Source organism: Rutilus rutilus, assembly GCF_951802725.1.
Source record: "Rutilus rutilus genome assembly, chromosome: 3".
NCBI classification, from domain to species: domain Eukaryota; kingdom Metazoa; phylum Chordata; class Actinopteri; order Cypriniformes; family Leuciscidae; genus Rutilus; species Rutilus rutilus.
In genome coordinates this window covers 47,780,598-47,801,532 of record NC_140211.1, presented here as the reverse complement: position 1 = coordinate 47,801,532, position 20,935 = coordinate 47,780,598, and the positions used below count along the sequence as shown (strand labels likewise).

The 20,935-nt window shown below is 42.5% G+C and overlaps 2 long non-coding RNA genes across 2 annotated transcripts; both read left to right on the top strand.

Moving 5' to 3' along the window:
- Window positions 1-16,694: 16,694 nt before the first annotated feature.
- On the top strand, window positions 16,695-17,859 carry LOC311288499. The gene is made up of 3 exons (XR_014626939.1): window positions 16,695-16,833; window positions 16,923-16,983; window positions 17,760-17,859. It is a non-coding gene; the product is annotated as an uncharacterized lncRNA (long non-coding RNA).
- Window positions 17,860-18,629: 770 nt separating this feature from the next.
- LOC311288498 lies at window positions 18,630-19,220 on the top strand. The gene is made up of 2 exons (XR_014626938.1): window positions 18,630-18,723; window positions 18,814-19,220. It is a non-coding gene; the product is annotated as an uncharacterized lncRNA (long non-coding RNA).
- The last annotated feature ends 1,715 nt before the right edge of the window (window positions 19,221-20,935 follow it).

Here is a 20,935-nt window from a genome sequence, read left to right as displayed (position 1 = left end):
AAAACATCTTCATTGGGCAAAGGATTCACCGTTTGTGCTTGGTGTAGGGCTATACTTTCAGAATCACCGTCATCTTCTGAAGGCAGATATTCCCCTTCAGAATCAGGGTCCGCGAATAGAAGACCCAACACTTCATTGCGGGTAAGCTTTATTGATGCCATTAGATAATAATAATAATAATCTAATGCAAATACTCGCTGACGTTGACAATATTGCTCTGATAAAATGGCTCACTCGCACACTAGCTCCGCTTTTGTTCGCACTGATTCAGTGCGCTCTAGCTCGAAGATTTTGTATAGAAGCATGACGTTTTTTTTGAGTCGGGGATGAAGTATGACATGTCTGCCATCTAGTGGAGGGGAGGTCGAACGAAATTTGACACCCTATTTGACAAAATCGGCCGTTTTATTCAGTGCCGCATCTTGTCGAGTAAACTCGACCGTGGCGCCTAGAGGGTTAAGACAAAGCTGATACCTAAATGGGACGTATGATAGAATCACCACTTAGTAACTTAGTATCCTGAGCTTAAAGAAACCTCTGTCGATATCAAGCATTACAATTTAGATTGATATGGTAAAATCAACGTCATCGTTACTGTGTTTATAGTGTGTACAATCGCTGAGGACTAAGGAAGCCTCCGGATGGAGCTATAGTTCAGTTATGGTAATGGGAGTTAGCTTCCGAAACAGGCGCTGTACGCGGTAGACCAATCACAACAGACTGGGCCATCTGGCCAATAAGAGCAGAACAGGCTCGCAGAGAGGAGGGATTTAGAGAGACTATATCTGTGATGTAGAAGCTGAGGCAGTTAGATCCATTTGCAGAAGTTTATTTAAACAGGTAACAAGCGAGGTAAGCTGACACAAACTCAGGCAGACATCAGTAACATACTCTGGCAGGAGTAGAAAGAGGGCAGTCCAATAATCAGAGTGAAACACAGGCAAAAGGTCAGGGCAGGCAGCGGAGGTTCGTGATATAATACAAAGTCCAGGTCAGAGATCAAGTTTCAGAGATAACAGGAAAGTGCGGCATAGACAGGTTGGCAAATCAATACTTCACAAAGAACAACAGAGTGAGCAGTCCATATAAAGGGAAGATAATGAGGAACAGGTGATAATACTACCAATCAGGGAATATGGCAGGGCTGGATGGAGATGAGTGCAGAGAGGGTAGATGGGAGATGAAGTCCTAATAGTCAGGAGAGAGGGATCGAATGATGCCAGAGGGAGGCGTGGTAGAGCGTTCTGTGACAGAGCCCCCCCCCCTGCGAGCGGCTCCGGAAGCGAGGTCCTGGATGTCGACGAGGTCTTCCTCGGGGTCTGGGAGCAGGTCGTTCTGGGTGGATGCGATGGAAGTTGGTAAGTAATGAGGGATCCAGAACATCCTAGGACCTGACCCAAGAGCGCTCCTCCGGTCCGTACCCCTCCCAGTCGATCAGGTATTGCAAAGACCCGCCACGGCGTCTGGAGTCCAGAACCTCATGCACCCGGCAGCCTCAGCGCCGCCGACCTCAATGGGGGGAGCCTGCACGGGTATGCCCTCCTCCTGGACCTCCTCTCTCCTGGGGGTAGCCGCGGGTCTGAAAAGAGACATATGAAAAGTGGGTGAGATTCTATAGTGAGCAGGAAGAGCCAACCGAAAAGAGACAGGTGAGATCTGCCGCAGAATTTTAAATGGACCAATGAACCGAGGGGATAGTTTTTTGCTTTGGAGCTTAAGACGCAAGTCTTGGGTAGAAAGCCACACCCACTGGCCGGGACAATACTGAGGACCGCCACGCCTTCTCCGATCCGCGTAATGTTGATAGTGACGGATGGCCCGCTGCAAATGGACATGAGCAGCATCCCAGGTTGCTTCACTACGACGGAGCCAAGAGTCCACTGCTGGAAGGTCAGGAGGTTCCCCTGTCCACGGGAATAGAGGAGGCTGAAACCCCAAGACACATTGAAAGGGAGTCAATCCTGTGGCCCGGCTTAAGCAGGGAGTTCTGAGCGTACTCTGCCCAGACCAGAAAGCGGCTCCAGTCCTGTTGATTTTGGTGACAATAAGTCCGCAGAAAGCGAGTGAGGTCTTGGTTCAACCGTTCAACCTGCCCGTTCGCCTGAGGATGGTATCCAGAGGTGAGGCTGATGTTAATATTGAGTTTGGAGCAAAATTACCTCCAGACACGAGAAGTAAACTGCGGACCTCGATCAGTGATGATGTCCTCGGGGAGACCAAACAGACGGAACACATGATTGAGGAGTGCCTCCGCGGTCTGCAAAGCTGTGGGGAGACCAGCCAAGGGGATGAAGCGGCAGGACTTAGAGAAGCGATCGACTACTGAGAGGATAGTAGTAAACCCTTGAGATCGTGGCAGATCCGTGACAAAGTCTATGGCAATGTGGGACCAGGGTCGCTGTGGTACTGGTAAAGGCTGTAAGAGTCCGGCCGGCTTCAGGTGAGATGACTTGACAGTATTACACGTGGTACATAGATGGATGAACTTCATGACATCGGGTCGCAGTGTAGCCCACCAAAAGCGATTAGAGACCAACTGAGTGGTGGCTGCAATGCCTGGGTGTCCTGCGGAGGGAGTGCAATGAACCCATTGGAGTACACGGTTACGGAGTTCAAGAGGGACAAAAAGACGATCCGTTGGGCATTCAGGAGGAACTGGTTGTCCTTGCTGGGCCGCAGTGATCTCAGAAATTATGTCCCATTGTACCGGAGCAACGATGAGAGTGGAGGGCAGGATGGATTCAGGTTTAGAAGGCTCACTGGAGCTGTCAAATTGACGAGACAGAGCGTCTGCTTTTCCGTTCTTCGAGCCTGGCCGGTAAGTGATCTTAAAATCAAATCTGGAGAAAAAAAGGGACCAGCGAGCCTGGCGAGCATTCAATCGTTTGGCAGATCTGATGTATTCCAGATTTCGGTGGTCAGTGAGAACGATGAAAGGCTGACGTGCACCCTCTAACCAATGCCTCCACTCCTCAAAGGCTGCCTTCATAGCCAGGAGTTCTCGATCGCCCACATCATAATTGCGTTCGGCTGCATTGAGCTTACGGGAATGGAAAGCACATGGATACATTTTAGCGGGGCTGCCGTGGCGTTGAGACAGGATTGCGCCCACACCTGTGTTAGAGGCGTCCACCTCTACTACGAATTCCTTCTCGGGATCAGGATGACGGAGAATGGGGGCTGTGGTGAATTTCGCTTTCAACCATTCGAACGCTGAAGTACACTCCGAAGACCAACGGAAACGTCCTCCTCCCCCCTGAAGCAGAGATGTGAGCGGGGCAACAGTCATACTGAAGTTACGTATAAATCTGCGATAAAAATTGGCAAAGCCCAAGAAGCGCTGCAAATCTTTCACTGATTTAGGTTGAGGCCAGTTAACAACTGCTTGGACTTTGCTGTCATCCATAACCACTCCCTCTGCACTGATGACGTAACCCAGGAAAGCAATTCGGGTTTGGTGAAATTCGCATTTCTGAATTTTAGCATATAACTGGTTCTCAATTAGACGCTGAAGGACGGTACGTACATCGCTGATGTGTGCTTCGAGGGTCTCAGAGAAAATCAAGATGTCATCGATATACACAATAACACTCCGATTGAGTAGGTCCCGGAAAATCTCATTAACGAAGGCTTGAAACACGGAAGGACTGTTGGAAAGTCCGAACGGCATAACCCGGTATTCATAGTGACCTGAAGTTGTGGAAAAGGCCGTCTTCCACTCATCGCCCCTCCGAATACGAATTAGATTATAAGCATTCCTTAGGTCAAGCTTGGTGAAATATCGAGCAGTACGAAGCATCTCCAGGGCGGCTGGAACGAGAGGTAGAGGATAGCGGTATTTAACAGTCATCTCATTCAGACCCCGAAAGTCAATGCACGGCCAGAGACCCCCATCCTTTTTTTTTACAAAAAAAGAACCCGGCAGAAGCAGGAGATGTAGAAGTGGTGATGAAACCCTTAGCGAGTTGATCCTCTATGTACGAGTTCATGGCCTCAGTTTCAGGTTGAGATAGAGGGTAAACTCTGCCGCGCGGTGGTACAGACCCTGGCAGGAGTTCGATAGCGCAGTCAACAGACCGGTGAGGTGGTAAATGAGAAGCCTCCCTCTCGCTGAATGCCAGGGCTAAATCATGATAGACTGTGGGTAACTCCTTGAAATCCTTTGAAGAGAGAGCGATCGCTTCAGGACCCTGGACAGCGGACATACAGTTTTTCCGACAGAAGGGTGACCACTGAGTAATCTTCCTCTCTAACCAGGAAATTTGTGGATTATGTTTCTCTAACCAGGGGAATCCCAGAATTACCGGATGAAGAGGTGAGTTGATAGTGAAAAACTGAATAGATTCCGTATGCTGCGAATCAATGCAGAGAGTAAGGGATTGCGTGGTGAACTGAACCTCTCCTGTCCCCAGGGGGCGCCCATCTAACGCTGCCACTGTCACACGGGGTTCACAAGGGAGAAGAGAGATGAGATGAGAATTGGCAAAGGTTAAGTCAATGAAATTCCCAGCAGCTCCTGAGTCAATAAAAGCCCGCAACTTAATATCTCTCTCATTGATCTTTAAAGAAATCTCTACTTTAAATGAATTTAGAGAGGGTAAACTGGCACTCACCGCAGCGGGATCTCGAGGTACGGGTCTTACTGGACATGAAACCCTCAGATGACCGGCCTGTCCGCAGTACATGCATAGATGGTTTCGTCGTCTTCTCTCCCTCTCAGCGGTGGAGAGCTGAGTAAAGCCGATCTGCATAGGCTCGGGTTCTGGGCTGGTATAAGACTCATTGAAACTGGATCTGAATGGTGTGCGTCGAACCCGAATAAGATTGTCCAGTCGAATGGCGAGTTCCATTATCTGATTAAGGTTCTTTCCGTCATCACGGCACGCCAACTCTCCCTGAAGCTCCGGATTCAATCCCTTACGGTACAAAAGCTTAAGCGGTTCCTCTCCCCAGCCAGTTTGAGCCGCAAGTGTTCGGAAGGAAAGAGTGTAGTCTGCTGCAGTGGAGCTTCCCTGTCGTAAAGCAAGTAGTAATTCCCCAGGCTCCTTTCCTCCCGCGGGATGTTCAAATACTTCTCTGAAGTGAGCAACAAAAACATCATAAGTAAAAGATGAAAGCTGTCCTCCTGACCACATTGCAGTTGCCCACTCCAACGCTTTTCCAGTAAGAAGCGAGCATACAAAGGAGACCCGGCTGTCATCAGTGGTGTGGTCCCGGGACTGGTTGAAATAATTCTCACACTGCATTAGGAAGCCTTTACAGGTAGTAGGTGATCCATTGAACTTTTCGGGAAATGATAATCGGGGATTGTTGGAAGGAGTACTCACGACAGGTTGAGCGATATTAGATGCAGCGGAAGCTTGAGCCTGACTCACGGCCGCGATCTGTGGAGATAACGTCTGAACGGACCTCACAAGCTCCTCGGTGAGAGAGGTTAGTTTGACCAGCTGTTGTCGATGTGTGGCTAGCTCCGACGCTTGAGATGACACCTCGTTGGCGAGACAAAGAAGGTCTGCTGGATCTTGTTGTGGTTAAGTATTCTGTGATGTAGAAGCTGAGGCAGTTAGATCCATTTGCAGAAGTTTATTTAAACAGGTAAAAAGCGAGGTAAGCTGACACAAACTCAGGCAGACATCAGTAACATACTCTGGCAGGAGTAGAAAGAGGGCAGTCCAATAATCAGAGTGAAACACAGGCAAAAGGTCAGGGCAGGCAGCGAAGGTTCGTGATATAATACAAAGTCCAGGTCAGAGATCAAGTTTCAGAGATAACAGGAAAGTGCAGCATAGACAGGTTGGCAAATCAATACTTCACAAAGAACAACAGAGTGAGCAGTCCATATAAAGGGAAGATAATGAGGAACAGGTGATAATACTACTAATCAGGGAATATGGCAGGGCTGGATGGAGATGAGTGCAGAGAGGGTAGATGGGAGATGAAGTCCTAATAGTCAGGAGAGAGGGATCGAATGATGCCAGAGGGAGGCGTGGTAGAGCGTTCTGTGACAATATCATCTGTCAAGTTGTTTGAGAATCATTTAAAAATGTGGTGATGTGCAATGTATATTATGACACTGTTTTTTTTTACCTTTGATGCATGTAAACCTGTTGTAGGAGACCTCCAAAACAAAATTAGGAGCCTTTAAAATGGCATAATAGGGGCACTTTAAAGTGTTTTAAGAAACAGTCATTAAAGTGTACTCTTTAAGTACACTTAAGTTTCCTTTTATTTAATTAATATAATATTATAATATTTATTTTTGTTGTTGTTGTAAATATACTTTTAAGATTAGTACACTACAAGTGCATATTCAATACAATTAAACAAACTTATTTTTCTTGGGATATGTTTGTGTAGTTATGGCATCTAACAGCAGCTTTAACTGGACCATCTTGTACTTTGGGTTCAAACCCTTAAAGACTATCCTAACTGTCCTTTAGTGAGACACCAACCAGTAGCGGCTCCTGGCCATAAATTTAGGTAGGGCAGATTCTGGGTCTTAGCGCTAGTTTATGATAAACATCTTATAAGCTTTATATTCTAATCGCTGAACACATCAGGCACACTTTTGGCAGAATTCAAATGTCCTTGTGTAATTCATAAAAGTGTATATATGGGAACCACCCACAAAGTGTTAGTTCAACACTTTCAAAAGTGTTGCCTCTCGCAACACCGACACAGTGTTACAATATGAACACTAAGAGAGTAAAATATTAACACCAATGCAGATAACAACAACACTGTTACAGAGCTGGGTGCAGCTTTGTAGCAAACTTTTTAGCAGAGTTAAAATTCTACACGGTTCTGGTGTTGACCTAACACTTCTCAACCTTATAGGAGCCAAATATTACACCATCCTGGTGTTGATAGAACACCTTTTTACAAATAAAAACACTAAGGGAGTTACCATTTCTAGGGTTCTGCATTACCTACTTTAAAGAACTGTAAAATAAACTGACAAATCATTTAATCTGAAAAGAATAAATTCACTTTGAAATAAACACAATCACTCTATATTACTCTTTCAAAACTTTATTTCAAAACAATCCAGAAAGTTAAATTGTACCCATAGTCTGGGATCATACTAGAATTATGTTCATTGCAAAGTTAAAAATAAAGGCAAAATGTTTAACAAACTAGTTGTTTATTAATTAACAAGTCCCTTTACATCATAGGTTAACTTTTAAAACAAATACTGAAGGCACAATAATAGGCATTTCTGTCATCAGAACTATATGAAAGCTGCTTATCAAATGGTCTGTAATTTTAAGTCCTGTACATGTCAGTGAATGTAAGTCCTGTGTCAGAGAAGTCGGTACCTTCGACTTTGCAACAGTAAAGCAGTGCTTGAGTCAACACAACATTCAGCAGATGAGAAACAGTTGCAGGATATGAGTGGATCAGTTGTGTCCAGTTGCTAACAGTAAAGTTCAGTGCATAGTTGTTTCACAGAGAAGGAAAGGCTGTGCAGATCCAACTTTCTTGGAAAATCCTGGAGTGCTGGTTCCTTAGACAACACAAAACCAGACCAATTACAATCAATACAATTTGTGTTTATAAATACAGCAAGTTTATGGGGGAAAAAGTTAAATCATCTTAGACTTTTGTGAAGCTATTTTGGTTAGATTAAGACTTGAATTTACTGATTTCCAAGTAAATTAAAGACTTAATTCATCAAAAAAATTCTATCATTAATTATTCACCATCATGTTGTTCCAAACCAGTAAGAGTTTTGCACATCTTCAGAACACTTAAAGCTACAATATGCAAGAATTTTTGGCCTCTAGAGGGCGCTACATTCCAAACAACAACAACAACGGCGTAGCTTGATGACGATGTGAAGGAGCGTGGAATGATGGGAACTGTCGTTTTAAACTCCACCGTGGATGTAAATCAGTCAGACAGGAATCGAAAAATCATGTTCATGGATGAGGCTAAGTTCTTTTTTTATAATGACATGCTTTTTGTGGCGAGGGGGGCGTGGTTCAGCGCGGTCTGTAATGGGAGAGAGAAGAGACGAGCAAGTAGGTCAAGTGCAAATGACGAACACCTGTGTCTTATTGCTGTGATCCGCGTGGAGAGACCGCTTATAAGCCGCGCGCTGGAACGAGAGAGAGACTGAAGAGAAAATTGGACGCAGAGAAAGAAAACCGGTGGATCCGAGCTCTCATTTTTGAACTGTTTTGTGCCGTCGCGGTTGCCACGGTGAATGCGCGCTGTGTGCGACTTTTGTTTGTTTTGCTTTATTTTAATAAAGTACGAGTCCCAGTCACGCCGACCCCTGTCTTCTTCCTTCCTGACTCTTGAACCTCATCACACTTTTATTTCATTAAAATGAATTAACCGCAAGAAAAGTAAGGTTTAATACTAAATTGGTTATCATAGATTGTTACGTGTGGGTATAATATTGAATCGTTAGTGTGTGTGATTTATTTCCTTCAAGTTTGTAGGTGGAGTTTTGAGAAGGGATTTTCCCTGCACCACGGAAGTGAAGTGACGTCATGAGAGTTCCTGCTATTTAAGCCGTGACGGTGTTGATGGCGCTCTCTCTCTCGCTCTCTCCGCCTCTCTCGCCTGATTGCCAGCTGGGGGTTTTTCGCCTTGTGGCGAGCTCACTCTCGCTTCTCCTCGCCATGCTGGAGCGATTCTTATGATTGTGTTTTTGATTGTGTTTTATTCTTTACAACCAGGTAGTGGTGTTATTTTCTCAGTACACTTTTTGTTATTTATTTAGTACAGCGAAGGTAAGCAGTTGCCCAGAAGATTTACCCATTACAGTTATTTTCGGGAGCTAGGTAAGATCTCTCCTGGAACAATAGGTGTAGTTAAGGGTTCCTGTTTTCTTGTAGCTGCCCTACCTGTGCTATTTATTTGATTATTGTTTATTATGTGGTGCTTTCTCTCTTGTCTGTTTATTATGGACTTGATTAAAACTTGTGGCGTGATTAACGTCAGAAAACCACTCAATCGTCTGTGATTTCTAAATATGTTCGGTCCTTATCTTATATGTGATTTAAACGAGCCAAGTCAGATAAAGGGCCGTAACATATTTGGGCGCTCGTCCGAGATTGAATTTTGTGTGGCTTTGTTTGATTTTTTTGGATCTGCTCACACTTCGTATTTGTTACTTGAGTAACTTTGAGTAACTTTGTGTAATCACGGTCGATTAGGGTGAATTTTCTCGTGTAGTGCTCGTTTTTTTTTCTTCCCTTAATAACCAGACGTTCGATTTTGATCATGTTTGAATTAGCGAACTTTGTTGCAAAACCGACGCAAGTTGAACTGCTTCAAATCAACAGAGTAGATCTTATGAAAGTTGCTGCTCACTTTAAAGTCAGTTTTCGTAAGACTTCAACTAAATGCGAACTTCAGATGTTGCTTATTGATTCATTGCATGAACAGGGCATTTTTGGTGATGAGGAAAAGATGACGGATTATCCTGAATCAGCTGAGAGTAGTTCCGAGGAGCTCGCGATGCGGATTAAGAAATTGGAGCTGCAAGCTAAAGAGCACGATATAGTTTTGTTGAGGGAGAGAGAAGAATGGGAGCGTGAGAAAGAGAGAACGAGAGATCGTGAGAGACATGAACTTGAACTGAAAAGGCTTGAAATAGAACAAGTGTGCCGTCTCAAAGAGATGGAGTTGAGATCTCGTGAAAGGGGTGTGTCAGATACTTCTGATTTCGACGTGAGTCGTAATATTCGTATTGTTCCTCCTTTTCGAGAACAAGAGGTAGATACGTTTTTTGCTCTTTTTGAACGCGTTGCCGTTAACATGAAATGGCCGAAAACATTTTGGCCCATGTTGTTGCAGTGTGTTTTTGTGGGTAAAGCCCAGGAAGTTTTTTCCTCTTTGTCAGTTGCAGATTCTCTTGATTATGAGCAGGTGAAGACATCCGTTCTCAGAGTGTATGAACTAGTTCCCGAGGCTTATCGTCAGAAATTTCGTAATTTACGTAAAACTGACGAGGCTTATGTTGAGTTCGTTCGGGAGAAAGAGTCACTGTTTGATCGTTGGTGTGCTTCCATGAAAGTGAGAACTTTTGAAGAGCTCCGTGAACTGATTATTTTAGAGGAATTTAAAAACTGTTTACCAGAGCGCGTTGTAATCTATCTAAATGAGCAAAAAACTTCTAAATGTTCTGCTGCTGCTACTTTGGCTGACGAATATGTGCTTACACATAAGAATGTGTTTAGCGTTGCACCGAAGTTACCATCAGCTAGTAACAGTCCTCGGTCTTCTCAGCGTAATTTTGAATTGAATTTTTGAGTCCTGATAAGTCCGTGTTCTCACCTGTTTGTTTCTATTGTAAGAAACGTGGACACATTATTTCTGAGTGCAATGTGCTCAAAAAGAAAAAAAGTGTTCCTAAACCGGTAGGTTTATTGATGACGTCCACGCCACAAGTGGAAGGACTTGGGTTGTTGGCTACGGAAGCTGACATGTGTGAAGATGAGGGTTATGTGCCGTTTATGATGGACGGATTTGTATCTCTGACAGGTAATGCTTTACGCAAACCAGTCAGGATACTTCGTGACACAGGGGCTGCTCAGAGTTTTATTCTGGAAGGAATACTGCCGTTGTCTGATGAGAGCTCTATTGGTTCAAGTGTCTTAGTACAGGGTTTTGAGATGGGCTTCGTTAAGGTACCTTTGCACGAGATCGAAATTGAATCTTCCCTTGTTGTTGGTCGTGTTGTTGTTGGAGTGCGACCATGTCTTCCCGTTCGAGATGTCACATTTATTTTAGGGAATGACTTAGCGGGAGGAAAAGTTTTTGCCAGCCCTGAGGTAACTGATGTTCCTCTTCTCTGTCCTACTGCTGATGCATTAGCTGAGAAATATCCTGAGATTTTTCCCTCATGTGCTGTTACTCGCGCTATGACTCAGAGACTGAAAGATAAAAGCCTTAGTGAATCAGAAAGTGAGTGTAAGTTTGACCTGAGTGATACGTTCCTTTCTAATTCTGATCCTTGTGAAGTCAAGTGTTCAGATCTTGTTGACGGTTCAGATTTTGCCGTTAATAAATTAGATGAACATTTTATGGGGCCTAATAAATTGTCTCTGTCCCGCGAGCAGCTTATTGTTGAACAGAGGAAAGATGAGAAGTTGTCGTCCCTCTTTGAAGCTGTTGTTCCTGCTGAGCAACTCGAGCATGTATCGCAAGGATACTTTGTGGAAGATGGGGTGTTGCTGAGGAAGTGGAGACCACCTACTGCATCTGCTGATGATGAGAGGCAAATCGTTCGGCAGATAATAGTTCCCTCCTCGTATCGCTCCGAAATTTTGAGTCTTGCGCATGATGGTACATTTGCTGGTCACTTAGGAGTGAACAAAACGTACGATCGAATACTTCGAAATTTTTTTTGGCCAGGCTTGAAAACTGATGTAGCAAGTTATTGTCGAAGTTGTCACGTGTGCCAAATGACGGGAAAACCGAACCAGAATATTTCACCTGCTCCGTTATATCCAATTCCAGCTATCGGTGAGCCATTTGAGCGTGTGATGATTGATTGTGTCGGTCCCTTGCCTCGCACGAAGTCGGGAAATCAATACTTGCTTACCATAATGTGCACGTCAACGCGTTTTCCAGAGGCAATTCCTCTGCGTAAAATTACTGCACCAGTGATTGTAAGATCACTTATACAATTTTTCTCACTGTTTGGTCTTCCGCGTACTATTCAGTCCGACCAAGGTACGAATTTTATGTCCCGTGTGTTCAAGCAAGCTCTGAGTCAATTGCATATCCAACACTGCACGTCAAGTTGTTACCATCCAGAAAGCCAGGGAGCACTCGAAAGGTTCCACCAGACTTTAAAATCTATGCTGCGTGCGTTTTGTCTTGAATTTCAAAAAGATTGGGATGAAGGAGTGCCTATGGTTATGTTCGCAGTGAGGGAGGTAGTGCAGGAGTCGTTGGGCTTTAGTCCGGCCGAGTTAGTGTTCGGGCATACTGTCCGTGGCCCACTGAAGTTGATTAAAGATCATTGGACTAGTGATACGACTCCAAACAATATTCTTGACTATGTCTCAGAATTTCGTTTCAAGTTGCGTCGCGCATGTGAGTTGGCCAAAGAGAACTTGGAGATGTCACAGCAACGAATGAAAAAGCGTTTTGATCGTCATGCTAGACTTCGTAGCTTCGCTCCTGGTGACAAGGTGTTAGTGCTGATGCCAGTGCCTGGGTCTGCATTGCAGGCTCGTTATTATGGTCCCTATCAAGTGAAAGAAAAGGTGAGTGAGCTTGACTATGTTATCTTGACAACAGACAGAAGAAAAAAAACTCGTCTATGTCATATTAACATGCTTAAACCGTACTTCGAGAGACCGCCAGATTTGTCTGGACGGAATTCGGCTGTGTTAACTGTTTCACTCACAGACTTTCCGGTGACCGGAGAACAGGCGCTGTCCAGTGCTGATGTACCTGAAGTTGAAGCGTTGTCCAGACCTGAGGCCCTGATCCGCCCATTGTGTTCTGCTGTATCAGACAGCGGTGATAATTCCACTTTCGAGGAGGATGTAGAGTTTCCTTCCACAGAACTGGTTGCGGGAAGATTGAAAAATTCTGAGATGATCCGAACCTTAGACTCGCATCTTTCCCATTTGACCGTTGCTGAACGAGCTGACGTAACTAATATTATTCAGATGTACAGTAATTTGTTCTCTGATGTCCCATCTCGTACTTCGTTAATAGAGCATGACATCGATATTGGTGACTCGTTGCCTATTAAACAGCACGCATATCGGGTAAGTCCTGAAAAGAGAATTCTGTTGCAAAAAGAGGTGACCTTCATGCTTGAAAACGACATCGCAGAGCAAAGCTTTAGTCCTTGGAGCTCACCTTGTTTGCTGGTTAAAAAACCTGACAGTACGTTTAGTTTTTGTACTGATTTTAGACGCGTTAATGCTGTGACCAAATCAGATAGTTATCCATTGCCTCGTATGGAAGATTGCGTGGATCATGTTGGAAATGCTGTGTTCGTTACGAAAATCGATCTGCTTAAAGGATACTGGCAGGTGCCCTTGTCAGATCGCGCAAAAGAAATCAGTGCGTTCGTTACACCAGATCATTTCCTCCATTATAACGTAATGGCTTTCGGTTTACGAAACGCCCCGGCAACCTTTCAGAGATTGGTTAATCGTGTCATCGAAGGCATGCATAACGTTGAAGCGTATTTGGATGACTTGGTCATTTACAGCGCGTCTTGGTCAGAACATGTGGAACAACTCAATGTGCTGTTTAGTCGTTTGTCTCGAGCTAACCTTACGGTTAATTTAGCGAAGTGCGAATTCGGTCGAGCTACGGTCACTTATTTGGGAAAGATTGTTGGTGGCGGTCAGGTTAAACCTGTTGAGTCTAAGGTCGAGTCTATCACTCATTTTCCCGTGCCCAACACACGTCGTGAGCTCCGTCGATTTTTGGGTATGGTAGGGTACTACAGGAATTTTTGTAAGAACTTTTCTGTTGTTGCTTCGCCCTTAACCGACCTTCTTAGTCCTAAGGTTCCATTTAAATGGTCTGAGATTTGCCAATCGAGTTTTGAGAAAATCAAAGCACTTCTAGTCAATTCTCCTATTTTATCCGCTCCTGATTTTTCTACTCCGTTCCTTCTTGCTGTTGATGCAAGTGATACCGGTGCAGGAGCTGTTCTCCTTCAATTAGACCCGGCTGGTGTTGAGCATCCTGTTTGCTACTTTTCGCGCAAATTTAATAAACATCAGCGAGGTTACTCCACTATTGAGAAGGAGGCGCTCGCCCTTGTCCTTGCTATTCAACATTTTGATGTTTATATCGGTTCTGTTTCGCACCCACTGATTGTTTACACGGATCACAATCCCCTGATTTTCATTAATCGAATGAAAAATAATAATCAATGTTTGATGCGTTGGAGTTTGTTTTTACAGGCTTTTGAGCTGGACATTCGTCACATTCGGGGTAAGGATAACGTGATTGCTGACGCTTTATCTCGTATTTGAATTAATTGTAGTTCACTCTGTGGTAAGATCTTTTCATTCCTACAATTAATCATTTAAGGGTGAGGGTGTTACGTGTGGGTATAATATTGAATCGTTAGTGTGTGTGATTTATTTCCTTCGAGTTTGTAGGTGGAGTTTTGAGAAGGGATTTTCCCTGCACCGCGGAAGTGAAGTGACGTCATGAGAGTTCCTGCTATTTAAGCCGTGACGGTGTTGATGGCGCTCTCTCTCTCGCTCTCTCCGCCTCTCTCGCCTGATTGCCAGCTGGGGGTTTTTCGCCTTGTGGCGAGCTCACTCTCGCTTCGCCTCGCCATGCTGGAGCGATTCTTATGATTGTGTTTTTGATTCTGTTTTATTCTTTACAACCAGGTAGTGGTGTTATTTTCTCAGTACACTTTTTGTTATTTATTTAGTACAGCGAAGGTAAGCAGTTGCCCGGAAGATTCACCCATTACAGTTATTTTCGGGAGCTAGGTAAGATCTCTCCTGGAACAATAGGTGTAGTTAAGGGTTCCTGTTTTCTTGTAGCTGCCCTACCTGTGCTATTTATTTGATTATTGTTTATTATGTGGTGCTTTCTCTCTTGTCTGTTTATTATGGACTTGATTAAAACTTGTGGCGTGATTAACGTCAGAAAACCACTCAATCGTCTGTGATTTCTAAATATGTTCGGTCCTTATCTTATATGTGATTTAAACGAGCCAAGTCAGATAAAGGGCCGTAACATAGATGTTACTGTATGTCGAATTCATTGTTGTGATAACGCGGCGCAGTTTTACGTGTTCTAAACAACTGTTGTAAAAGAACATTCGAACATACACTGCATGAAAAGTGGGATTTTCGACAGTTACCGGCGCTGTAGATTGTCGTGGAAGTTCAGGTTTACGACTGCAAACGGCAATTTACAGGCAACACTGCAAACTGTCGGAAATTGTCGGAAATTGACGTGGGACTTGCTTGCCCCGTGACCCCCCTCCCTCTAATGCTTTAACATGTAAATGAGACTGCTGTGAGCTTTACAAATGCAAATGAGGGTAGCAGGGGGAGTTTTATCCCAGGTGACTCAAAGGTATTAACTTAATTCTAAAAAAAATACAATATTTATTTATAACGCAAAATTAAAAACAGCCAAGGCTGACCAAAGTGCTGTAGAGGGCAATAGATAAAATGCAGGGCTGAAACAGGACAATAATAAAATAAAAAAACAATAGTTGTGTCAAGGGGTATTAAAAGTTTTCAAGGATGTTTTGAAGATGGAAATTGAGGGAGCTAGTCTGATATAGAGGGGTAGACTGTTCCAAAGTTTTGGGCCTGCAGTCGCAAAAGTGCAGTCGCCTCGTTTTTTAAGTCTGGATCCGGGCACGATGAGAAGACAGTGATCACTGGATCTCAAAGTACGAGATGGAGTGTACGGGCAGAGGAGATTGGTCAGATATTGGGGGGCCGGTTTGTTAAGAGCTTTATACACAAATAGTAAAATTTTAAAATCAATCCTGAATGTGACAGGTAGCCAGTGGAGTTTGAATAAAATAGGGGTGATCGACTCATATTTGCGTGTCCCGGTGAGAAGTCTAGCCGCTGCGTTTTGAACTAGCTGTAGACGAGAGAGAGAGGCCTGAGATAGCCCAAAATAAAGTGAGTTACAATAGTCTAAGGCCATCCTTAAAAATATTCTTGTTTGCCGTAACCCGACCGACCCTGTCAGTTTAGTAGCCTACCGACCCAATTATTAATTTTTTCCCCCTTTTAGTCCGACCGACTTGCCGGCTGAAACTTGTGTTAAGACCGACCGCAAGAGTTTTTTGTAACTCTTCAAACAACTAATATAAATGCAATAAAATAATATTAGTTATTAAGTATTGTGAATATAAATTCCGTAGGCCTGCATACAAACATAAGCTATAGCAGTGTGATTTTTATTTCAAAATAAGAGATTTTTGTTTAACAGTAACACCAGTGACACAACTCCAGGGGACCACTACTTTCATTATAAATTTTATAATATGTATTCTGCATTTTTTTTATATATATCATTTACATAATATATTTGATTATTTATACATTGGTTATGTATACATTATTGTATTTTAAATGGTGTAAAAATCTGTTATTGACCTCAAAATAAAGCATTTTCCCTCTGTACATGACTGTGGGGACGAGCACTTCTGTGGTGCTTGAAATTCTATATAATTCCTAAAAATCAAATATTGCCACAATGATGGCTCAAGAGGGTGTAATTGTTCAAATAACATATTGTTTTATTTTAAAATGTAAAGAAATTGTAACCCTAAAGTGTTTTTTAAGTGTAATATTTCTGTAAAGGCTAGGGACAGAAAAATGGACATTTTCATAGAATGATCCCCCTCTTACATTTTAGCTTAAATTGATATATTTAATGAAAGTAGCTAGATTAGTTACTATGTGTCATTAGCAATAGCCAATGTTATGTAAAAAAGACACAAAACCATTTATTTCAACAATTAATTTCAATCAGGCTTTGCCACAAAGGTAAAATGTGCATTCCACATGTGCATAATACTGTGCATAATACAACACGAACAGAAGATTGTATTTGACTCATGCTGCATACACATACGCAATGACAAGAATTATGCATACTGTACATATAGAGTTACAACTACGATTAGAGTTGTTTACATAAAATGTACCTCGTTTCTATTTTGCATTAAAAATGTTTGTGGCCCCTTTAAGAAATCCCTCTCTTCTCGCGATACTATTCACTTGTGCTGGACGCGTGCGCGCGACCAGAGAACGGCAGCCATTTTTCATTGTTCAGGAGAGCTCCATGACGGTGCGTGCATCGATCGGATTCTGTGTTATACGTTCTTCTTTCTTGGTAAATATTACTCCAATATCTTTAATATGCACAAATAAGTTGTGAAGCGAAGTTAAAAGAACATTTGATGTGTACATTTTTGTTTATAGATTTATTTGGAGCGCATGTGTGACGAGTGAACCTCGTGGTGATCGGACGGTAAAGGATTGGGTATGTACGTTTTATGGTTTATGGGGGAAATTACTGATGGCATGTTTATTTGATAAATCTGTTAATGAGTTGAATCTATAATCTGTGATTATACAGTATAACTTTATGGTTAAATGCATATTTCTGGTTCCGCATGGCATGATTAAACGTGGGTTGTGGCTTTGTTAAAGTGCTTTTATTTCTCTTGTAACTTAGGCCTAAGTTACCTCAGCCACTGCCGTATTCCAGTTTGTGTTATCGTATTTAATTGTAACATATTTTGGTTTGGAGAAATCAATTTAAATCTGACCAGTTGCAGTGTATTACACTGCATTTCAGTTTGAATTGAGTTAAGTATTCTGTGGATTTGGGCATTGATCCACTGGTTAAGCTTTTTGTGACATTTGATTGTCATCTTCAAATTTACTGTAAACTGTTTCTACAATTTTTTTTTTTTTTTTTTTAACTAGTGAAATCTTTTTTTTTTCTTGTGAAATCGCTTCGAACAAGGCAAACTTTTTTCTTAATCAGACTTTTATCTGTTTAATTGTGCTTCCATTGACCGCTGTCACTTATTTTAAACAGCAGTCAGAATAAAACCCCAATTTCAAAAAGCATAGTTTGCTTCCGGTGTGTATTTCTGCAATTTCACCCGGTTGCATTTTTTCTCCTTTGTTTAATTTTACTGTGACTTATGTTGTTCTTATTAATTTTACTGTGACTTATGTTGTTCTTATTAATTTTACTGTGACTTAAGTTGTTCTTATTAATATCACTCTCAATTAATTGTTTTCCAGCTGCCTTTAAGACATATTACACGACAGTGTGCAGGAGCTTCAGGTACAAACAACCAGATCTTGCATTGCAGGCGGAAGCTGTGGTGAATTCAGCTCGGAGTCGAGCGAGAAGAAAGACGGTAAGATTTATTAGATTAGATTCGTTTTTGGTCAATGTGACTATTTTTCAGGTGCATTAATAGATGTGTGTTGTCCATACGCAGTGCATTGCGCAGTATTGATTGTCTTTATTGGTTTTAACAGCTGCTAAAAGCGAGTCAGAGTGTGCTAGCTGAGGATGAGGTGGGCCTTCGGAAGTGTGCTTCCATAGACCTGATGTCTGATGAGGAAGACGGCATCTTCGGCGGGGTGTCTGGATGGATTGTGCGACCTCCGTCCTGTCACAGCCAGGAGCTCACCGAGCTCTGTACCACGCTGCAGTCGAGATTAGAGGCGACTCCAAAGTACAGGGCAACGCACCACAGACGTCTGCAAAATGGACCGAATTCAGACAGAATGCCGCTAGTTACCTGCAGCTGTATTTTGTCAGGCCTTGTGAAATGTAAGAATATTCTGTTTTTCATGATTTCATCATAAAGCAAGAGGTCATGGGATTGATGGCTATTATTTGTTTAATAATTGTAAATAATCCTGTAATTTACAGGAAGCAGTATGCCATCTTCTCAACTCTGAGACAAATTGTGGGCGCTACGAACTGGAGCAAGGTAAAAAAAATAAATAAAAGAATCTTACATTCTTTTATTTTTTTACTTTCATAAAAACTTACAAACATTTTAAAGGTAAGATTCAAAGAATATGCTTTCATTCTCTTGTATAAGAAAATAGATCCGTTATAGTTTACGATCTTAATCATACATTTTGTTTCCATAGAGTAACCTCGCCTCATAACGAGTGAGTAACCTCACATTTACTCAGAGCTATGTCTGCAAGTCCAGATTTTCATGACGCTGATCATGACGACATTGTAAGGAACTTTTACTATTTTCTCCTTGTTTCATTTTACTGTGACTTGCGTTGTTTTTATTCATATCACTCTCATTTAATTGTTTTCCAGCTGCCTGTAAGACATACTACGAGACAGTACGCAGGAGCTTCAGGTACAAACAACCAGATCTGGCATTGCAGGCCGAAGCTGTGCTAGGTGAGGATGACGTGGGCATTTGGAAGTGCGCCACCATAGATCTGATGTCCGATGAAGTTCAACCACCAGCCAGGAGCTCACAGAGCTCTGTGCTGCGCTGCAGTCGAGATTAGAGGCGACTCCTAAATACAGGGCAACGCACCACAGACGTTTTCAAAGTGGATCGAATTCAGAGAGAACGCCGCTAGTCACCTACAGCTCCGAAGATGAAAACAGACACTGAGCTTCCAATTTGTTGTGTGTGCAGATGATCTATGCTTTGTACATAGGTGTATATTGTTTTGTGTCTGTGCTAATAAAGCTCTTTCTTTGAATAAACAGCATGTCCCTGGCAAATTTTCCATTCCTTTATAAATTCATGTCCTTGATGGTAATAATAGTGTAGTCCATAGGTTAACAATGACATGAATATACCACAGAATAGCATATTATGAATAAGAAAAAATAATTAATATATTATTATTTATATGAATATTATAATTTTTTGAATTTTTAATGAGCGAGGGTGACCAATAGTAACAGATCTGCCAACCAATCACGAGTGATTTTTCTTGTTTAAACCACGTGGGTTCAACCAATAGTGAGTGAGGAAATTCAAGCCTTTTTCTGGCGGGAGCTGCTATTCATATGGTAATTAGAGCCATTCACACCTCCGGCGCGAGCGCTCTGCATACGTCATGGTTCGTTTCCGACAATATTCGGCACAGACGAACGCGACGTTCACAGGCTGTAAATTGTCGTTAACTGCCGAAAATTAGGGAGATTTGCGGCCGTTTACGGGGTCGGAAATCCCAATTTTCATGCAGTGATACCCACATCATTTGCCAAAATACTGATTAATCTTTATGTATAACACATGCTATATTTATTTACATGGCCATAAACACCAGACGTGATAAACAATGTCAATAAACTAAACAAATCTAAAGCAATAATACTTCCCTTACATAAACATAACTATTACCGAATGCTACATTTGGAAAATATAAAATTAAGCATGATTTGTCGACAGAACCAGCTGCAATCGGTAAAGAAAAATTGTGTTCCATAACGACTGCAAGAAACAAGCTAACGTTTGTTGCTTGATAGACGCTACAACTACAACTTCCGCATTTGTCCAGGACTCCACGCAGTACGAGCGGAAACCGAGGGTAACGCGGATATGACGCAATTGACTGGCGACTCCCAGCTCCCCCCTGCTCTAACGCCCCGTTTCCTTGGTTAAAATCGCAATTTTCTCACGATTTAAAAATAGTTGGAAACATTTGGGATATTGTAAGTAATCAACTTAACAAAATATATAACACTGGCCTTGAGATTATGGGATATTTTAATGCAAAATTCTTGCATATTGTACCTTTAATGAAGATATTTTTAATGAAATCTAAGAAATTTCTGTCCCTTCATCAACAGCCTATTCAACAACCACTTCCAAAGCCACGGAAAGTTATAAAGGAAATCGTAAGTGACTCCAGTGGTTTAACCTCAATTTTCCGACTTTTTTTCCGACAATTTTAACTCAACTTTATCTACAAAATATTAATCTTCAATGCACGTTCACGCAACAACATCTGCTCTCACATCAACAACATGCACGAGTTGTAATCTTCTCATGAATGCGCATGTTGGAAATTAATATTTTATAAATTAAGTGGTAATTTTTTTTTTTTTTTGCAAACATAGCACTTGTGTAGTTTACAAAAATGTATATTAAACCACTGGAGTCACATGGAGTACTTTAAGGCGGGCGTACCCACTGTGCCATTTTCGTCTGATTTTGAGCCAAATTCTGACGCGTGTGACTCTTTTTCAGGTCGGGCCGATTTTCAGCTTTGTCGTGTGTCGTTTGTCGTTCAGTGTTCGTGCAGTGTACAGGGGGAAACGAGAGGCGATTAACCTCTCCCGACCGGCAATCGGATGGTTGGATAAATTTCTGGCATGTTAGATATTTTGGTCGCTCCTCGTGACTATATCGCACAGTTGAAGCAGAGCTACGAACCGATTGCCCTAAACTCAGTGTTTTTTCCCTCACTGC